This window comes from Schistocerca piceifrons, unplaced genomic scaffold, assembly GCF_021461385.2.
Source record: "Schistocerca piceifrons isolate TAMUIC-IGC-003096 unplaced genomic scaffold, iqSchPice1.1 HiC_scaffold_716, whole genome shotgun sequence".
Lineage (NCBI taxonomy): Eukaryota > Metazoa > Arthropoda > Insecta > Orthoptera > Acrididae > Schistocerca > Schistocerca piceifrons.
In genome coordinates this window covers 34,383-50,924 of record NW_025728966.1, presented here as the reverse complement: position 1 = coordinate 50,924, position 16,542 = coordinate 34,383, and the positions used below count along the sequence as shown (strand labels likewise).

General features: G+C 50.0%; 29 non-coding genes across 29 annotated transcripts; all 29 read left to right on the top strand.

The window, feature by feature from the left end:
- Positions 1-117: 117 nt before the first annotated feature.
- Positions 118-189, top strand: Trnat-cgu. The gene has a single exon. It is a non-coding gene; the product is annotated as a tRNA-Thr (tRNA).
- Positions 190-522: 333 nt separating this feature from the next.
- Positions 523-596, top strand: Trnan-guu. Its single transcript has one exon. It is a non-coding gene; the product is annotated as a tRNA-Asn (tRNA).
- A 689-nt stretch (positions 597-1,285) lies between these two features.
- On the top strand, positions 1,286-1,357 carry Trnat-cgu. The gene has a single exon. It is a non-coding gene; the product is annotated as a tRNA-Thr (tRNA).
- Positions 1,358-1,690: 333 nt separating this feature from the next.
- Trnan-guu lies at positions 1,691-1,764 on the top strand. Its single transcript has one exon. It is a non-coding gene; the product is annotated as a tRNA-Asn (tRNA).
- A 689-nt stretch (positions 1,765-2,453) lies between these two features.
- Positions 2,454-2,525, top strand: Trnat-cgu. Its single transcript has one exon. It is a non-coding gene; the product is annotated as a tRNA-Thr (tRNA).
- A 333-nt stretch (positions 2,526-2,858) lies between these two features.
- On the top strand, positions 2,859-2,932 carry Trnan-guu. Its single transcript has one exon. It is a non-coding gene; the product is annotated as a tRNA-Asn (tRNA).
- Positions 2,933-3,621: 689 nt separating this feature from the next.
- On the top strand, positions 3,622-3,693 carry Trnat-cgu. Its single transcript has one exon. It is a non-coding gene; the product is annotated as a tRNA-Thr (tRNA).
- Positions 3,694-4,026: 333 nt separating this feature from the next.
- On the top strand, positions 4,027-4,100 carry Trnan-guu. The gene has a single exon. It is a non-coding gene; the product is annotated as a tRNA-Asn (tRNA).
- A 689-nt stretch (positions 4,101-4,789) lies between these two features.
- Trnat-cgu lies at positions 4,790-4,861 on the top strand. The gene has a single exon. It is a non-coding gene; the product is annotated as a tRNA-Thr (tRNA).
- A 333-nt stretch (positions 4,862-5,194) lies between these two features.
- On the top strand, positions 5,195-5,268 carry Trnan-guu. Its single transcript has one exon. It is a non-coding gene; the product is annotated as a tRNA-Asn (tRNA).
- A 689-nt stretch (positions 5,269-5,957) lies between these two features.
- Positions 5,958-6,029, top strand: Trnat-cgu. Its single transcript has one exon. It is a non-coding gene; the product is annotated as a tRNA-Thr (tRNA).
- Positions 6,030-6,362: 333 nt separating this feature from the next.
- Positions 6,363-6,436, top strand: Trnan-guu. The gene has a single exon. It is a non-coding gene; the product is annotated as a tRNA-Asn (tRNA).
- A 689-nt stretch (positions 6,437-7,125) lies between these two features.
- Positions 7,126-7,197, top strand: Trnat-cgu. Its single transcript has one exon. It is a non-coding gene; the product is annotated as a tRNA-Thr (tRNA).
- Positions 7,198-7,530: 333 nt separating this feature from the next.
- Trnan-guu lies at positions 7,531-7,604 on the top strand. Its single transcript has one exon. It is a non-coding gene; the product is annotated as a tRNA-Asn (tRNA).
- Positions 7,605-8,293: 689 nt separating this feature from the next.
- Positions 8,294-8,365, top strand: Trnat-cgu. Its single transcript has one exon. It is a non-coding gene; the product is annotated as a tRNA-Thr (tRNA).
- A 333-nt stretch (positions 8,366-8,698) lies between these two features.
- On the top strand, positions 8,699-8,772 carry Trnan-guu. The gene has a single exon. It is a non-coding gene; the product is annotated as a tRNA-Asn (tRNA).
- Positions 8,773-9,461: 689 nt separating this feature from the next.
- Trnat-cgu lies at positions 9,462-9,533 on the top strand. The gene has a single exon. It is a non-coding gene; the product is annotated as a tRNA-Thr (tRNA).
- Positions 9,534-9,866: 333 nt separating this feature from the next.
- Positions 9,867-9,940, top strand: Trnan-guu. Its single transcript has one exon. It is a non-coding gene; the product is annotated as a tRNA-Asn (tRNA).
- Positions 9,941-10,629: 689 nt separating this feature from the next.
- Positions 10,630-10,701, top strand: Trnat-cgu. The gene has a single exon. It is a non-coding gene; the product is annotated as a tRNA-Thr (tRNA).
- Positions 10,702-11,034: 333 nt separating this feature from the next.
- On the top strand, positions 11,035-11,108 carry Trnan-guu. Its single transcript has one exon. It is a non-coding gene; the product is annotated as a tRNA-Asn (tRNA).
- Positions 11,109-11,797: 689 nt separating this feature from the next.
- Trnat-cgu lies at positions 11,798-11,869 on the top strand. The gene has a single exon. It is a non-coding gene; the product is annotated as a tRNA-Thr (tRNA).
- Positions 11,870-12,201: 332 nt separating this feature from the next.
- Trnan-guu lies at positions 12,202-12,275 on the top strand. Its single transcript has one exon. It is a non-coding gene; the product is annotated as a tRNA-Asn (tRNA).
- A 689-nt stretch (positions 12,276-12,964) lies between these two features.
- Trnat-cgu lies at positions 12,965-13,036 on the top strand. The gene has a single exon. It is a non-coding gene; the product is annotated as a tRNA-Thr (tRNA).
- Positions 13,037-13,368: 332 nt separating this feature from the next.
- Trnan-guu lies at positions 13,369-13,442 on the top strand. The gene has a single exon. It is a non-coding gene; the product is annotated as a tRNA-Asn (tRNA).
- Positions 13,443-14,131: 689 nt separating this feature from the next.
- On the top strand, positions 14,132-14,203 carry Trnat-cgu. The gene has a single exon. It is a non-coding gene; the product is annotated as a tRNA-Thr (tRNA).
- Positions 14,204-14,535: 332 nt separating this feature from the next.
- Trnan-guu lies at positions 14,536-14,609 on the top strand. The gene has a single exon. It is a non-coding gene; the product is annotated as a tRNA-Asn (tRNA).
- Positions 14,610-15,298: 689 nt separating this feature from the next.
- On the top strand, positions 15,299-15,370 carry Trnat-cgu. The gene has a single exon. It is a non-coding gene; the product is annotated as a tRNA-Thr (tRNA).
- A 333-nt stretch (positions 15,371-15,703) lies between these two features.
- Trnan-guu lies at positions 15,704-15,777 on the top strand. The gene has a single exon. It is a non-coding gene; the product is annotated as a tRNA-Asn (tRNA).
- Positions 15,778-16,466: 689 nt separating this feature from the next.
- On the top strand, positions 16,467-16,538 carry Trnat-cgu. Its single transcript has one exon. It is a non-coding gene; the product is annotated as a tRNA-Thr (tRNA).
- Positions 16,539-16,542: the final 4 nt, after the last annotated feature.

Below are 16,542 nucleotides of genomic sequence, written 5' to 3'. Positions count from 1 at the left end.
GGCAATGTGGACACCCCCAGCAGCAGCTGTGTGCCAAATCCGATATCTGGTCGAGGGCTGCAAGATTCAGTATGATGAAGTAACAATTTGGGGATAGCTCACAAACGCTAAGCTGCCGCCTTCTTAGCTCAGTGGTAGAGCACTGGTCTCGTAAACCAGGGGTCGTGAGTTCGAACCTCACAGAAGGCATTCATTATTTAAACCTTCCTGCAAGGAGCGGAGCTATCTCGAGCAGCATCTAACACATGGCAGTACACTGAATGAAAGGGATGTTCTACAACCTATGACAAGTATTCTACTGGCCTCAGAGGTTTTCTGAATGCATATGCAGAACATTGGTTTGTATGCATTTTGTAGTATAATGTCATGCTTGGCGATGTCATTCGTTTACGAGCCTCGCTACAGTGTGCATGCACGTTATCCATGTGAAGAGGCGTAAGCAAATGCTACCATTCTGCGAGATTCCTGCAGAAGGTATACGAATTGCGTTGATATACAGAGCACAAGGGAGCCAAAGTCAAGGCCTCCGTGGCGCAATCGGCTAGCGCGTTCGGCTGTTAACCGAAAGGTTGGTGGTGCGAGCCCACACGGGGGCGAAATCGTTTTAACCGGCACCGAGGTGAGGACATACGTCAACTTTGTTAGAGATACACAGCTAGTGTGACAATTTGGCTGCGTTTGAGTGATGCCACAGAGCCTTATACACATTCAGCCAAGTGACACTGTAGGTAAAAACATGGCCCTACACAGACGTTCTGCTGTTTTCCTTTTTATTCGTCATGTGTGACACTGCAGTAGAGGGACGCCCGCTACAAAAGACGTATTCTTTACATTCAATTTCAGCATATACGTCGCGAGTGCCATATGACAGGGCCTGTCTCTCGATGTCGATTTGTATTTGGTGTGTCTTAAGTGTCGGTCTGCAGTAGGCCGCTGTTGGCCGAGCGACGTGCAGTCGCCTTACATGAAGCCCCATGGGCAACGCCAGTGTCACTGTGGACAACAGCGCACTGTAGCCAGAGAGAGGAGCCGAAAGGCGCATTTCGCAGTCGAGCCACGCTATCCCACAAGCTGTGCACTAGGTCAGGATTGTGCAGACCGCTAACTTTTGGTGGGCCGACGCTCGTCGTCGATCGTAAGGGCGAAACATTCAAGAGATTTGGAAAACGGCAATGTGGACACCCCCAGCAGCAGCTGTGTGCCAAATCCGATATCTGGTCGAGGGCTGCAAGATTCAGTATGATGAAGTAACAATTTGGGGATAGCTCACAAACGCTAAGCTGCCGCCTTCTTAGCTCAGTGGTAGAGCACTGGTCTCGTAAACCAGGGATCGTGAGTTCGAACCTCACAGAAGGCATTCATTATTTAAACCTTCCTGCAAGGAGCGGAGCTATCTCGAGCAGCATCTAACACATGGCAGTACACTGAATGAAAGGGATGTTCTACAACCTATGACAAGTATTCTACTGGCCTCAGAGGTTTTCTGAATGCATAGGCAGAACATTGGTTTGTATGCATTTTGTAGTATAATGTCATGCTTGGCGATGTCATTCGTTTACGAGCCTCGCTACAGTGTGCATGCACGTTATCCATGTGAAGAGGCGTAAGCAAATGCTACCATTCTGCGAGATTCCTGCAGAAGGTATACGAATTGCGTTGATATACAGAGCACAAGGGAGCCAAAGTCAAGGCCTCCGTGGCGCAATCGGCTAGCGCGTTCGGCTGTTAACCGAAAGGTTGGTGGTGCGAGCCCACACGGGGGCGAAATCGTTTTAACCGGCACCGAGGTGAGGACATACGTCAACTTTGTTAGAGATACACAGCTAGTGTGACAATTTGGCTGCGTTTGAGTGATGCCACAGAGCCTTATACACATTCAGCCAAGTGACACTGTAGGTAAAAACATGGCCCTACACAGACGTTCTGCTGTTTTCCTTTTTATTCGTCATGTGTGACACTGCAGTAGAGGGACGCCCGCTACAAAAGACGTATTCTTTACATTCAATTTCAGCATATACGTCGCGAGTGCCATATGACAGGGCCTGTCTCTCGATGTCGATTTGTATTTGGTGTGTCTTAAGTGTCGGTCTGCAGTAGGCCGCTGTTGGCCGAGCGACGTGCAGTCGCCTTACATGAAGCCCCATGGGCAACGCCAGTGCCACTGTGGACAACAGCGCACTGTAGCCAGAGAGAGGAGCCGAAAGGCGCATTTCGCAGTCGAGCCACGCTATCCCACAAGCTGTGCACTAGGTCAGGATTGTGCAGACCGCTAACTTTTGGTGGGCCGACGCTCGTCGTCGATCGTAAGGGCGAAACATTCAAGAGATTTGGAAAACGGCAATGTGGACACCCCCAGCAGCAGCTGTGTGCCAAATCCGATATCTGGTCGAGGGCTGCAAGATTCAGTATGATGAAGTAACAATTTGGGGATAGCTCACAAACGCTAAGCTGCCGCCTTCTTAGCTCAGTGGTAGAGCACTGGTCTCGTAAACCAGGGGTCGTGAGTTCGAACCTCACAGAAGGCATTCATTATTTAAACCTTCCTGCAAGGAGCGGAGCTATCTCGAGCAGCATCTAACACATGGCAGTACACTGAATGAAAGGGATGTTCTACAACCTATGACAAGTATTCTACTGGCCTCAGAGGTTTTCTGAATGCATAGGCAGAACATTGGTTTGTATGCATTTTGTAGTATAATGTCATGCTTGGCGATGTCATTCGTTTACGAGCCTCGCTACAGTGTGCATGCACGTTATCCATGTGAAGAGGCGTAAGCAAATGCTACCATTCTGCGAGATTCCTGCAGAAGGTATACGAATTGCGTTGATATACAGAGCACAAGGGAGCCAAAGTCAAGGCCTCCGTGGCGCAATCGGCTAGCGCGTTCGGCTGTTAACCGAAAGGTTGGTGGTGCGAGCCCACACGGGGGCGAAATCGTTTTAACCGGCACCGAGGTGAGGACATACGTCAACTTTGTTAGAGATACACAGCTAGTGTGACAATTTGGCTGCGTTTGAGTGATGCCACAGAGCCTTATACACATTCAGCCAAGTGACACTGTAGGTAAAAACATGGCCCTACACAGACGTTCTGCTGTTTTCCTTTTTATTCGTCATGTGTGACACTGCAGTAGAGGGACGCCCACTACAAAAGACGTATTCTTTACATTCAATTTCAGCATATACGTCGCGAGTGCCATATGACAGGGCCTGTCTCTCGATGTCGATTTGTATTTGGTGTGTCTTAAGTGTCGGTCTGCAGTAGGCCGCTGTTGGCCGAGCGACGTGCAGTCGCCTTACATGAAGCCCCATGGGCAACGCCAGTGCCACTGTGGACAACAGCGCACTGTAGCCAGAGAGAGGAGCCGAAAGGCGCATTTCGCAGTCGAGCCACGCTATCCCACAAGCTGTGCACTAGGTCAGGATTGTGCAGACCGCTAACTTTTGGTGGGCCGACGCTCGTCGTCGATCGTAAGGGCGAAACATTCAAGAGATTTGGAAAACGGCAATGTGGACACCCCCAGCAGCAGCTGTGTGCCAAATCCGATATCTGGTCGAGGGCTGCAAGATTCAGTATGATGAAGTAACAATTTGGGGATAGCTCACAAACGCTAAGCTGCCGCCTTCTTAGCTCAGTGGTAGAGCACTGGTCTCGTAAACCAGGGGTCGTGAGTTCGAACCTCACAGAAGGCATTCATTATTTAAACCTTCCTGCAAGGAGCGGAGCTATCTCGAGCAGCATCTAACACATGGCAGTACACTGAATGAAAGGGATGTTCTGCAACCTATGACAAGTATTCTACTGGCCTCAGAGGTTTTCTGAATGCATAGGCAGAACATTGGTTTGTATGCATTTTGTAGTATAATGTCATGCTTGGCGATGTCATTCGTTTACGAGCCTCGCTACAGTGTGCATGCACGTTATCCATGTGAAGAGGCGTAAGCAAATGCTACCATTCTGCGAGATTCCTGCAGAAGGTATACGAATTGCGTTGATATACAGAGCACAAGGGAGCTAAAGTCAAGGCCTCCGTGGCGCAATCGGCTAGCGCGTTCGGCTGTTAACCGAAAGGTTGGTGGTGCGAGCCCACACGGGGGCGAAATCGTTTTAACCGGCACCGAGGTGAGGACATACGTCAACTTTGTTAGAGATACACAGCTAGTGTGACAATTTGGCTGCGTTTGAGTGATGCCACAGAGCCTTATACACATTCAGCCAAGTGACACTGTAGGTAAAAACATGGCCCTACACAGACGTTCTGCTGTTTTCCTTTTTATTCGTCATGTGTGACACTGCAGTAGAGGGACGCCCGCTACAAAAGACGTATTCTTTACATTCAATTTCAGCATATACGTCGCGAGTGCCATATGACAGGGCCTGTCTCTCGATGTCGATTTGTATTTGGTGTGGCTTAAGTGTCGGTCTGCAGTAGGCCGCTGTTGGCCGAGCGACGTGCAGTCGCCTTACATGAAGCCCCATGGGCAACGCCAGTGCCACTGTGGACAACAGCGCACTGTAGCCAGAGAGAGGAGCCGAAAGGCGCATTTCGCAGTCGAGCCACGCTATCCCACAAGCTGTGCACTAGGTCAGGATTGTGCAGACCGCTAACTTTTGGTGGGCCGACGCTCGTCGTCGATCGTAAGGGCGAAACATTCAAGAGATTTGGAAAACGGCAATGTGGACACCCCCAGCAGCAGCTGTGTGCCAAATCCGATATCTGGTCGAGGGCTGCAAGATTCAGTATGATGAAGTAACAATTTGGGGATAGCTCACAAACGCTAAGCTGCCGCCTTCTTAGCTCAGTGGTAGAGCACTGGTCTCGTAAACCAGGGGTCGTGAGTTCGAACCTCACAGAAGGCATTCATTATTTAAACCTTCCTGCAAGGAGCGGAGCTATCTCGAGCAGCATCTAACACATGGCAGTACACTGAATGAAAGGGATGTTCTACAACCTATGACAAGTATTCTACTGGCCTCAGAGGTTTTCTGAATGCATAGGCAGAACATTGGTTTGTATGCATTTTGTAGTATAATGTCATGCTTGGCGATGTCATTCGTTTACGAGCCTCGCTACAGTGTGCATGCACGTTATCCATGTGAAGAGGCGTAAGCAAATGCTACCATTCTGCGAGATTCCTGCAGAAGGTATACGAATTGCGTTGATATACAGAGCACAAGGGAGCCAAAGTCAAGGCCTCCGTGGCGCAATCGGCTAGCGCGTTCGGCTGTTAACCGAAAGGTTGGTGGTTCGAGCTCACCCGGGGGCGAAATCGTTTTAACCGGCACCGAGGTGAGGACATACGTCAACTTTGTTAGAGATACACAGCTAGTGTGACAATTTGGCTGCGTTTGAGTGATGCCACAGAGCCTTATACACATTCAGCCAAGTGACACTGTAGGTAAAAACATGGCCCTACACAGACGTTCTGCTGTTTTCCTTTTTATTCGTCATGTGTGACACTGCAGTAGAGGGACGCCCACTACAAAAGACGTTTTCTTTACATTCAATTTCAGCATATACGTCGCGAGTGCCATATGACAGGGCCTGTCTCTCGATGTCGATTTGTATTTGGTGTGTCTTAAGTGTCGGTCTGCAGTAGGCCGCTGTTGGCCGAGCGACGTGCAGTCGCCTTACATGAAGCCCCATGGGCAACGCCAGTGCCACTGTGGACAACAGCGCACTGTAGCCAGAGAGAGGAGCCGAAAGGCGCATTTCGCAGTCGAGCCACGCTATCCCACAAGCTGTGCACTAGGTCAGGATTGTGCAGACCGCTAACTTTTGGTGGGCCGACGCTCGTCGTCGATCGTAAGGGCGAAACATTCAAGAGATTTGGAAAACGGCAATGTGGACACCCCCAGCAGCAGCTGTGTGCCAAATCCGATATCTGGTCGAGGGCTGCAAGATTCAGTATGATGAAGTAACAATTTGGGGATAGCTCACAAACGCTAAGCTGCCGCCTTCTTAGCTCAGTGGTAGAGCACTGGTCTCGTAAACCAGGGGTCGTGAGTTCGAACCTCACAGAAGGCATTCATTATTTAAACCTTCCTGCAAGGAGCGGAGCTATCTCGAGCAGCATCTAACACATGGCAGTACACTGAATGAAAGGGATGTTCTGCAACCTATGACAAGTATTCTACTGGCCTCAGAGGTTTTCTGAATGCATAGGCAGAACATTGGTTTGTATGCATTTTGTAGTATAATGTCATGCTTGGCGATGTCATTCGTTTACGAGCCTCGCTACAGTGTGCATGCACGTTATCCATGTGAAGAGGCGTAAGCAAATGCTACCATTCTGCGAGATTCCTGCAGAAGGTATACGAATTGCGTTGATATACAGAGCACAAGGGAGCTAAAGTCAAGGCCTCCGTGGCGCAATCGGCTAGCGCGTTCGGCTGTTAACCGAAAGGTTGGTGGTGCGAGCCCACACGGGGGCGAAATCGTTTTAACCGGCACCGAGGTGAGGACATACGTCAACTTTGTTAGAGATACACAGCTAGTGTGACAATTTGGCTGCGTTTGAGTGATGCCACAGAGCCTTATACACATTCAGCCAAGTGACACTGTAGGTAAAAACATGGCCCTACACAGACGTTCTGCTGTTTTCCTTTTTATTCGTCATGTGTGACACTGCAGTAGAGGGACGCCCGCTACAAAAGACGTATTCTTTACATTCAATTTCAGCATATACGTCGCGAGTGCCATATGACAGGGCCTGTCTCTCGATGTCGATTTGTATTTGGTGTGGCTTAAGTGTCGGTCTGCAGTAGGCCGCTGTTGGCCGAGCGACGTGCAGTCGCCTTACATGAAGCCCCATGGGCAACGCCAGTGCCACTGTGGACAACAGCGCACTGTAGCCAGAGAGAGGAGCCGAAAGGCGCATTTCGCAGTCGAGCCACGCTATCCCACAAGCTGTGCACTAGGTCAGGATTGTGCAGACCGCTAACTTTTGGTGGGCCGACGCTCGTCGTCGATCGTAAGGGCGAAACATTCAAGAGATTTGGAAAACGGCAATGTGGACACCCCCAGCAGCAGCTGTGTGCCAAATCCGATATCTGGTCGAGGGCTGCAAGATTCAGTATGATGAAGTAACAATTTGGGGATAGCTCACAAACGCTAAGCTGCCGCCTTCTTAGCTCAGTGGTAGAGCACTGGTCTCGTAAACCAGGGGTCGTGAGTTCGAACCTCACAGAAGGCATTCATTATTTAAACCTTCCTGCAAGGAGCGGAGCTATCTCGAGCAGCATCTAACACATGGCAGTACACTGAATGAAAGGGATGTTCTACAACCTATGACAAGTATTCTACTGGCCTCAGAGGTTTTCTGAATGCATAGGCAGAACATTGGTTTGTATGCATTTTGTAGTATAATGTCATGCTTGGCGATGTCATTCGTTTACGAGCCTCGCTACAGTGTGCATGCACGTTATCCATGTGAAGAGGCGTAAGCAAATGCTACCATTCTGCGAGATTCCTGCAGAAGGTATACGAATTGCGTTGATATACAGAGCACAAGGGAGCCAAAGTCAAGGCCTCCGTGGCGCAATCGGCTAGCGCGTTCGGCTGTTAACCGAAAGGTTGGTGGTTCGAGCTCACCCGGGGGCGAAATCGTTTTAACCGGCACCGAGGTGAGGACATACGTCAACTTTGTTAGAGATACACAGCTAGTGTGACAATTTGGCTGCGTTTGAGTGATGCCACAGAGCCTTATACACATTCAGCCAAGTGACACTGTAGGTAAAAACATGGCCCTACACAGACGTTCTGCTGTTTTCCTTTTTATTCGTCATGTGTGACACTGCAGTAGAGGGACGCCCACTACAAAAGACGTATTCTTTACATTCAATTTCAGCATATACGTCGCGAGTGCCATATGACAGGGCCTGTCTCTCGATGTCGATTTGTATTTGGTGTGTCTTAAGTGTCGGTCTGCAGTAGGCCGCTGTTGGCCGAGCGACGTGCAGTCGCCTTACATGAAGCCCCATGGGCAACGCCAGTGCCACTGTGGACAACAGCGCACTGTAGCCAGAGAGAGGAGCCGAAAGGCGCATTTCGCAGTCGAGCCACGCTATCCCACAAGCTGTGCACTAGGTCAGGATTGTGCAGACCGCTAACTTTTGGTGGGCCGACGCTCGTCGTCGATCGTAAGGGCGAAACATTCAAGAGATTTGGAAAACGGCAATGTGGACACCCCCAGCAGCAGCTGTGTGCCAAATCCGATATCTGGTCGAGGGCTGCAAGATTCAGTATGATGAAGTAACAATTTGGGGATAGCTCACAAACGCTAAGCTGCCGCCTTCTTAGCTCAGTGGTAGAGCACTGGTCTCGTAAACCAGGGGTCGTGAGTTCGAACCTCACAGAAGGCATTCATTATTTAAACCTTCCTGCAAGGAGCGGAGCTATCTCGAGCAGCATCTAACACATGGCAGTACACTGAATGAAAGGGATGTTCTGCAACCTATGACAAGTATTCTACTGGCCTCAGAGGTTTTCTGAATGCATAGGCAGAACATTGGTTTGTATGCATTTTGTAGTATAATGTCATGCTTGGCGATGTCATTCGTTTACGAGCCTCGCTACAGTGTGCATGCACGTTATCCATGTGAAGAGGCGTAAGCAAATGCTACCATTCTGCGAGATTCCTGCAGAAGGTATACGAATTGCGTTGATATACAGAGCACAAGGGAGCTAAAGTCAAGGCCTCCGTGGCGCAATCGGCTAGCGCGTTCGGCTGTTAACCGAAAGGTTGGTGGTGCGAGCCCACACGGGGGCGAAATCGTTTTAACCGGCACCGAGGTGAGGACATACGTCAACTTTGTTAGAGATACACAGCTAGTGTGACAATTTGGCTGCGTTTGAGTGATGCCACAGAGCCTTATACACATTCAGCCAAGTGACACTGTAGGTAAAAACATGGCCCTACACAGACGTTCTGCTGTTTTCCTTTTTATTCGTCATGTGTGACACTGCAGTAGAGGGACGCCCGCTACAAAAGACGTATTCTTTACATTCAATTTCAGCATATACGTCGCGAGTGCCATATGACAGGGCCTGTCTCTCGATGTCGATTTGTATTTGGTGTGGCTTAAGTGTCGGTCTGCAGTAGGCCGCTGTTGGCCGAGCGACGTGCAGTCGCCTTACATGAAGCCCCATGGGCAACGCCAGTGCCACTGTGGACAACAGCGCACTGTAGCCAGAGAGAGGAGCCGAAAGGCGCATTTCGCAGTCGAGCCACGCTATCCCACAAGCTGTGCACTAGGTCAGGATTGTGCAGACCGCTAACTTTTGGTGGGCCGACGCTCGTCGTCGATCGTAAGGGCGAAACATTCAAGAGATTTGGAAAACGGCAATGTGGACACCCCCAGCAGCAGCTGTGTGCCAAATCCGATATCTGGTCGAGGGCTGCAAGATTCAGTATGATGAAGTAACAATTTGGGGATAGCTCACAAACGCTAAGCTGCCGCCTTCTTAGCTCAGTGGTAGAGCACTGGTCTCGTAAACCAGGGGTCGTGAGTTCGAACCTCACAGAAGGCATTCATTATTTAAACCTTCCTGCAAGGAGCGGAGCTATCTCGAGCAGCATCTAACACATGGCAGTACACTGAATGAAAGGGATGTTCTACAACCTATGACAAGTATTCTACTGGCCTCAGAGGTTTTCTGAATGCATAGGCAGAACATTGGTTTGTATGCATTTTGTAGTATAATGTCATGCTTGGCGATGTCATTCGTTTACGAGCCTCGCTACAGTGTGCATGCACGTTATCCATGTGAAGAGGCGTAAGCAAATGCTACCATTCTGCGAGATTCCTGCAGAAGGTATACGAATTGCGTTGATATACAGAGCACAAGGGAGCCAAAGTCAAGGCCTCCGTGGCGCAATCGGCTAGCGCGTTCGGCTGTTAACCGAAAGGTTGGTGGTTCGAGCTCACCCGGGGGCGAAATCGTTTTAACCGGCACCGAGGTGAGGACATACGTCAACTTTGTTAGAGATACACAGCTAGTGTGACAATTTGGCTGCGTTTGAGTGATGCCACAGAGCCTTATACACATTCAGCCAAGTGACACTGTAGGTAAAAACATGGCCCTACACAGACGTTCTGCTGTTTTCCTTTTTATTCGTCATGTGTGACACTGCAGTAGAGGGACGCCCGCTACAAAAGACGTATTCTTTACATTCAATTTCAGCATATACGTCGCGAGTGCCATATGACAGGGCCTGTCTCTCGATGTCGATTTGTATTTGGTGTGTCTTAAGTGTCGGTCTGCAGTAGGCCGCTGTTGGCCGAGCGACGTGCAGTCGCCTTACATGAAGCCCCATGGGCAACGCCAGTGCCACTGTGGACAACAGCGCACTGTAGCCAGAGAGAGGAGCCGAAAGGCGCATTTCGCAGTCGAGCCACGCTATCCCACAAGCTGTGCACTAGGTCAGGATTGTGCAGACCGCTAACTTTTGGTGGGCCGACGCTCGTCGTCGATCGTAAGGGCGAAACATCCAAGAGATTTGGAAAACGGCAATGTGGACACCCCCAGCAGCAGCTGTGTGCCAAATCCGATATCTGGTCGAGGGCTGCAAGATTCAGTATGATGAAGTAACAATTTGGGGATAGCTCACAAACGCTAAGCTGCCGCCTTCTTAGCTCAGTGGTAGAGCACTGGTCTCGTAAACCAGGGGTCGTGAGTTCGAACCTCACAGAAGGCATTCATTTTTTAAACCTTCCTGCAAGGAGCGGAGCTATCTCGAGCAGCATCTAACACATGGCAGTACACTGAATGAAAGGGATGTTCTACAACCTATGACAAGTATTCTACTGGCCTCAGAGGTTTTCTGAATGCATAGGCAGAACATTGGTTTGTATGCATTTTGTAGTATAATGTCATGCTTGGCGATGTCATTCGTTTACGAGCCTCGCTACAGTGTGCATGCACGTTATCCATGTGAAGAGGCGTAAGCAAATGCTACCATTCTGCGAGATTCCTGCAGAAGGTATACGAATTGCGTTGATATACAGAGCACAAGGGAGCCAAAGTCAAGGCCTCCGTGGCGCAATCGGCTAGCGCGTTCGGCTGTTAACCGAAAGGTTGGTGGTTCGAGCTCACCCGGGGGCGAAATCGTTTTAACCGGCACCGAGGTGAGGACATACGTCAACTTTGTTAGAGATACACAGCTAGTGTGACAATTTGGCTGCGTTTGAGTGATGCCACAGAGCCTTATACACATTCAGCCAAGTGACACTGTAGGTAAAAACATGGCCCTACACAGACGTTCTGCTGTTTTCCTTTTTATTCGTCATGTGTGACACTGCAGTAGAGGGACGCCCGCTACAAAAGACGTATTCTTTACATTCAATTTCAGCATATACGTCGCGAGTGCCATATGACAGGGCCTGTCTCTCGATGTCGATTTGTATTTGGTGTGTCTTAAGTGTCGGTCTGCAGTAGGCCGCTGTTGGCCGAGCGACGTGCAGTCGCCTTACATGAAGCCCCATGGGCAACGCCAGTGCCACTGTGGACAACAGCGCACTGTAGCCAGAGAGAGGAGCCGAAAGGCGCATTTCGCAGTCGAGCCACGCTATCCCACAAGCTGTGCACTAGGTCAGGATTGTGCAGACCGCTAACTTTTGGTGGGCCGACGCTCGTCGTCGATCGTAAGGGCGAAACATCCAAGAGATTTGGAAAACGGCAATGTGGACACCCCCAGCAGCAGCTGTGTGCCAAATCCGATATCTGGTCGAGGGCTGCAAGATTCAGTATGATGAAGTAACAATTTGGGGATAGCTCACAAACGCTAAGCTGGCGCCTTCTTAGCTCAGTGGTAGAGCACTGGTCTCGTAAACCAGGGGTCGTGAGTTCGAACCTCACAGAAGGCATTCATTTTTTAAACCTTCCTGCAAGGAGCGGAGCTATCTCGAGCAGCATCTAACACATGGCAGTACACTGAATGAAAGGGATGTTCTACAACCTATGACAAGTATTCTACTGGCCTCAGAGTTTTCTGAATGCATAGGCAGAACATTGGTTTGTATGCATTTTGTAGTATAATGTCATGCTTGGCGATGTCATTCGTTTACGAGCCTCGCTACAGTGTGCATGCACGTTATCCATGTGAAGAGGCGTAAGCAAATGCTACCATTCTGCGAGATTCCTGCAGAAGGTATACGAATTGCGTTGATATACAGAGCACAAGGGAGCCAAAGTCAAGGCCTCCGTGGCGCAATCGGCTAGCGCGTTCGGCTGTTAACCGAAAGGTTGGTGGTTCGAGCCCACCCGGGGGCGAAATCGTTTTAACCGGCACCGAGGTGAGGACATACGTCAACTTTGTTAGAGATACACAGCTAGTGTGACAATTTGGCTGCGTTTGAGTGATGCCACAGAGCCTTATACACATTCAGCCAAGTGACACTGTAGGTAAAAACATGGCCCTACACAGACGTTCTGCTGTTTTCCTTTTTATTCGTCATGTGTGACACTGCAGTAGAGGGACGCCCGCTACAAAAGACGTATTCTTTACATTCAATTTCAGCATATACGTCGCGAGTGCCATATGACAGGGCCTGTCTCTCGATGTCGATTTGTATTTGGTGTGTCTTAAGTGTCGGTCTGCAGTAGGCCGCTGTTGGCCGAGCGACGTGCAGTCGCCTTACATGAAGCCCCATGGGCAACGCCAGTGCCACTGTGGACAACAGCGCACTGTAGCCAGAGAGAGGAGCCGAAAGGCGCATTTCGCAGTCGAGCCACGCTATCCCACAAGCTGTGCACTAGGTCAGGATTGTGCAGACCGCTAACTTTTGGTGGGCCGACGCTCGTCGTCGATCGTAAGGGCGAAACATCCAAGAGATTTGGAAAACGGCAATGTGGACACCCCCAGCAGCAGCTGTGTGCCAAATCCGATATCTGGTCGAGGGCTGCAAGATTCAGTATGATGAAGTAACAATTTGGGGATAGCTCACAAACGCTAAGCTGCCGCCTTCTTAGCTCAGTGGTAGAGCACTGGTCTCGTAAACCAGGGGTCGTGAGTTCGAACCTCACAGAAGGCATTCATTTTTTAAACCTTCCTGCAAGGAGCGGAGCTATCTCGAGCAGCATCTAACACATGGCAGTACACTGAATGAAAGGGATGTTCTACAACCTATGACAAGTATTCTACTGGCCTCAGAGTTTTCTGAATGCATAGGCAGAACATTGGTTTGTATGCATTTTGTAGTATAATGTCATGCTTGGCGATGTCATTCGTTTACGAGCCTCGCTACAGTGTGCATGCACGTTATCCATGTGAAGAGGCGTAAGCAAATGCTACCATTCTGCGAGATTCCTGCAGAAGGTATACGAATTGCGTTGATATACAGAGCACAAGGGAGCCAAAGTCAAGGCCTCCGTGGCGCAATCGGCTAGCGCGTTCGGCTGTTAACCGAAAGGTTGGTGGTTCGAGCCCACCCGGGGGCGAAATCGTTTTAACCGGCACCGAGGTGAGGACATACGTCAACTTTGTTAGAGATACACAGCTAGTGTGACAATTTGGCTGCGTTTGAGTGATGCCACAGAGCCTTATACACATTCAGCCAAGTGACACTGTAGGTAAAAACATGGCCCTACACAGACGTTCTGCTGTTTTCCTTTTTATTCGTCATGTGTGACACTGCAGTAGAGGGACGCCCGCTACAAAAGACGTATTCTTTACATTCAATTTCAGCATATACGTCGCGAGTGCCATATGACAGGGCCTGTCTCTCGATGTCGATTTGTATTTGGTGTGTCTTAAGTGTCGGTCTGCAGTAGGCCGCTGTTGGCCGAGCGACGTGCAGTCGCCTTACATGAAGCCCCATGGGCAACGCCAGTGCCACTGTGGACAACAGCGCACTGTAGCCAGAGAGAGGAGCCGAAAGGCGCATTTCGCAGTCGAGCCACGCTATCCCACAAGCTGTGCACTAGGTCAGGATTGTGCAGACCGCTAACTTTTGGTGGGCCGACGCTCGTCGTCGATCGTAAGGGCGAAACATCCAAGAGATTTGGAAAACGGCAATGTGGACACCCCCAGCAGCAGCTGTGTGCCAAATCCGATATCTGGTCGAGGGCTGCAAGATTCAGTATGATGAAGTAACAATTTGGGGATAGCTCACAAACGCTAAGCTGCCGCCTTCTTAGCTCAGTGGTAGAGCACTGGTCTCGTAAACCAGGGGTCGTGAGTTCGAACCTCACAGAAGGCATTCATTTTTTAAACCTTCCTGCAAGGAGCGGAGCTATCTCGAGCAGCATCTAACACATGGCAGTACACTGAATGAAAGGGATGTTCTACAACCTATGACAAGTATTCTACTGGCCTCAGAGTTTTCTGAATGCATAGGCAGAACATTGGTTTGTATGCATTTTGTAGTATAATGTCATGCTTGGCGATGTCATTCGTTTACGAGCCTCGCTACAGTGTGCATGCACGTTATCCATGTGAAGAGGCGTAAGCAAATGCTACCATTCTGCGAGATTCCTGCAGAAGGTATACGAATTGCGTTGATATACAGAGCACAAGGGAGCCAAAGTCAAGGCCTCCGTGGCGCAATCGGCTAGCGCGTTCGGCTGTTAACCGAAAGGTTGGTGGTTCGAGCCCACCCGGGGGCGAAATCGTTTTAACCGGCACCGAGGTGAGGACATACGTCAACTTTGTTAGAGATACACAGCTAGTGTGACAATTTGGCTGCGTTTGAGTGATGCCACAGAGCCTTATACACATTCAGCCAAGTGACACTGTAGGTAAAAACATGGCCCTACACAGACGTTCTGCTGTTTTCCTTTTTATTCGTCATGTGTGACACTGCAGTAGAGGGACGCCCGCTACAAAAGACGTATTCTTTACATTCAATTTCAGCATATACGTCGCGAGTGCCATATGACAGGGCCTGTCTCTCGATGTCGATTTGTATTTGGTGTGTCTTAAGTGTCGGTCTGCAGTAGGCCGCTGTTGGCCGAGCGACGTGCAGTCGCCTTACATGAAGCCCCATGGGCAACGCCAGTGCCACTGTGGACAACAGCGCACTGTAGCCAGAGAGAGGAGCCGAAAGGCGCATTTCGCAGTCGAGCCACGCTATCCCACAAGCTGTGCACTAGGTCAGGATTGTGCAGACCGCTAACTTTTGGTGGGCCGACGCTCGTCGTCGATCGTAAGGGCGAAACATTCAAGAGATTTGGAAAACGGCAATGTGGACACCCCCAGCAGCAGCTGTGTGCCAAATCCGATATCTGGTCGAGGGCTGCAAGATTCAGTATGATGAAGTAACAATTTGGGGATAGCTCACAAACGCTAAGCTGCCGCCTTCTTAGCTCAGTGGTAGAGCACTGGTCTCGTAAACCAGGGGTCGTGAGTTCGAACCTCACAGAAGGCATTCATTTTTTAAACCTTCCTGCAAGGAGCGGAGCTATCTCGAGCAGCATCTAACACATGGCAGTACACTGAATGAAAGGGATGTTCTACAACCTATGACAAGTATTCTACTGGCCTCAGAGGTTTTCTGAATGCATAGGCAGAACATTGGTTTGTATGCATTTTGTAGTATAATGTCATGCTTGGCGATGTCATTCGTTTACGAGCCTCGCTACAGTGTGCATGCACGTTATCCATGTGAAGAGGCGTAAGCAAATGCTACCATTCTGCGAGATTCCTGCAGAAGGTATACGAATTGCGTTGATATACAGAGCACAAGGGAGCCAAAGTCAAGGCCTCCGTGGCGCAATCGGCTAGCGCGTTCGGCTGTTAACCGAAAGGTTGGTGGTTCGAGCTCACCCGGGGGCGAAATCGTTTTAACCGGCACCGAGGTGAGGACATACGTCAACTTTGTTAGAGATACACAGCTAGTGTGACAATTTGGCTGCGTTTGAGTGATGCCACAGAGCCTTATACACATTCAGCCAAGTGACACTGTAGGTAAAAACATGGCCCTACACAGACGTTCTGCTGTTTTCCTTTTTATTCGTCATGTGTGACACTGCAGTAGAGGGACGCCCGCTACAAAAGACGTATTCTTTACATTCAATTTCAGCATATACGTCGCGAGTGCCATATGACAGGGCCTGTCTCTCGATGTCGATTTGTATTTGGTGTGTCTTAAGTGTCGGTCTGCAGTAGGCCGCTGTTGGCCGAGCGACGTGCAGTCGCCTTACATGAAGCCCCATGGGCAACGCCAGTGCCACTGTGGACAACAGCGCACTGTAGCCAGAGAGAGGAGCCGAAAGGCGCATTTCGCAGTCGAGCCACGCTATCCCACAAGCTGTGCACTAGGTCAGGATTGTGCAGACCGCTAACTTTTGGTGGGCCGACGCTCGTCGTCGATCGTAAGGGCGAAACATCCAAGAGATTTGGAAAACGGCAATGTGGACACCCCCAGCAGCAGCTGTGTGCCAAATCCGATATCTGGTCGAGGGCTGCAAGATTCAGTATGATGAAGTAACAATTTGGGGATAGCTCACAAACGCTAAGCTGGCGCCTTCTTAGCTCAGTGGTAGAGCACTGGTCTCGTAAACCAGGGGTCGTGAGTTCGAACCTCACAGAAGGCATTCA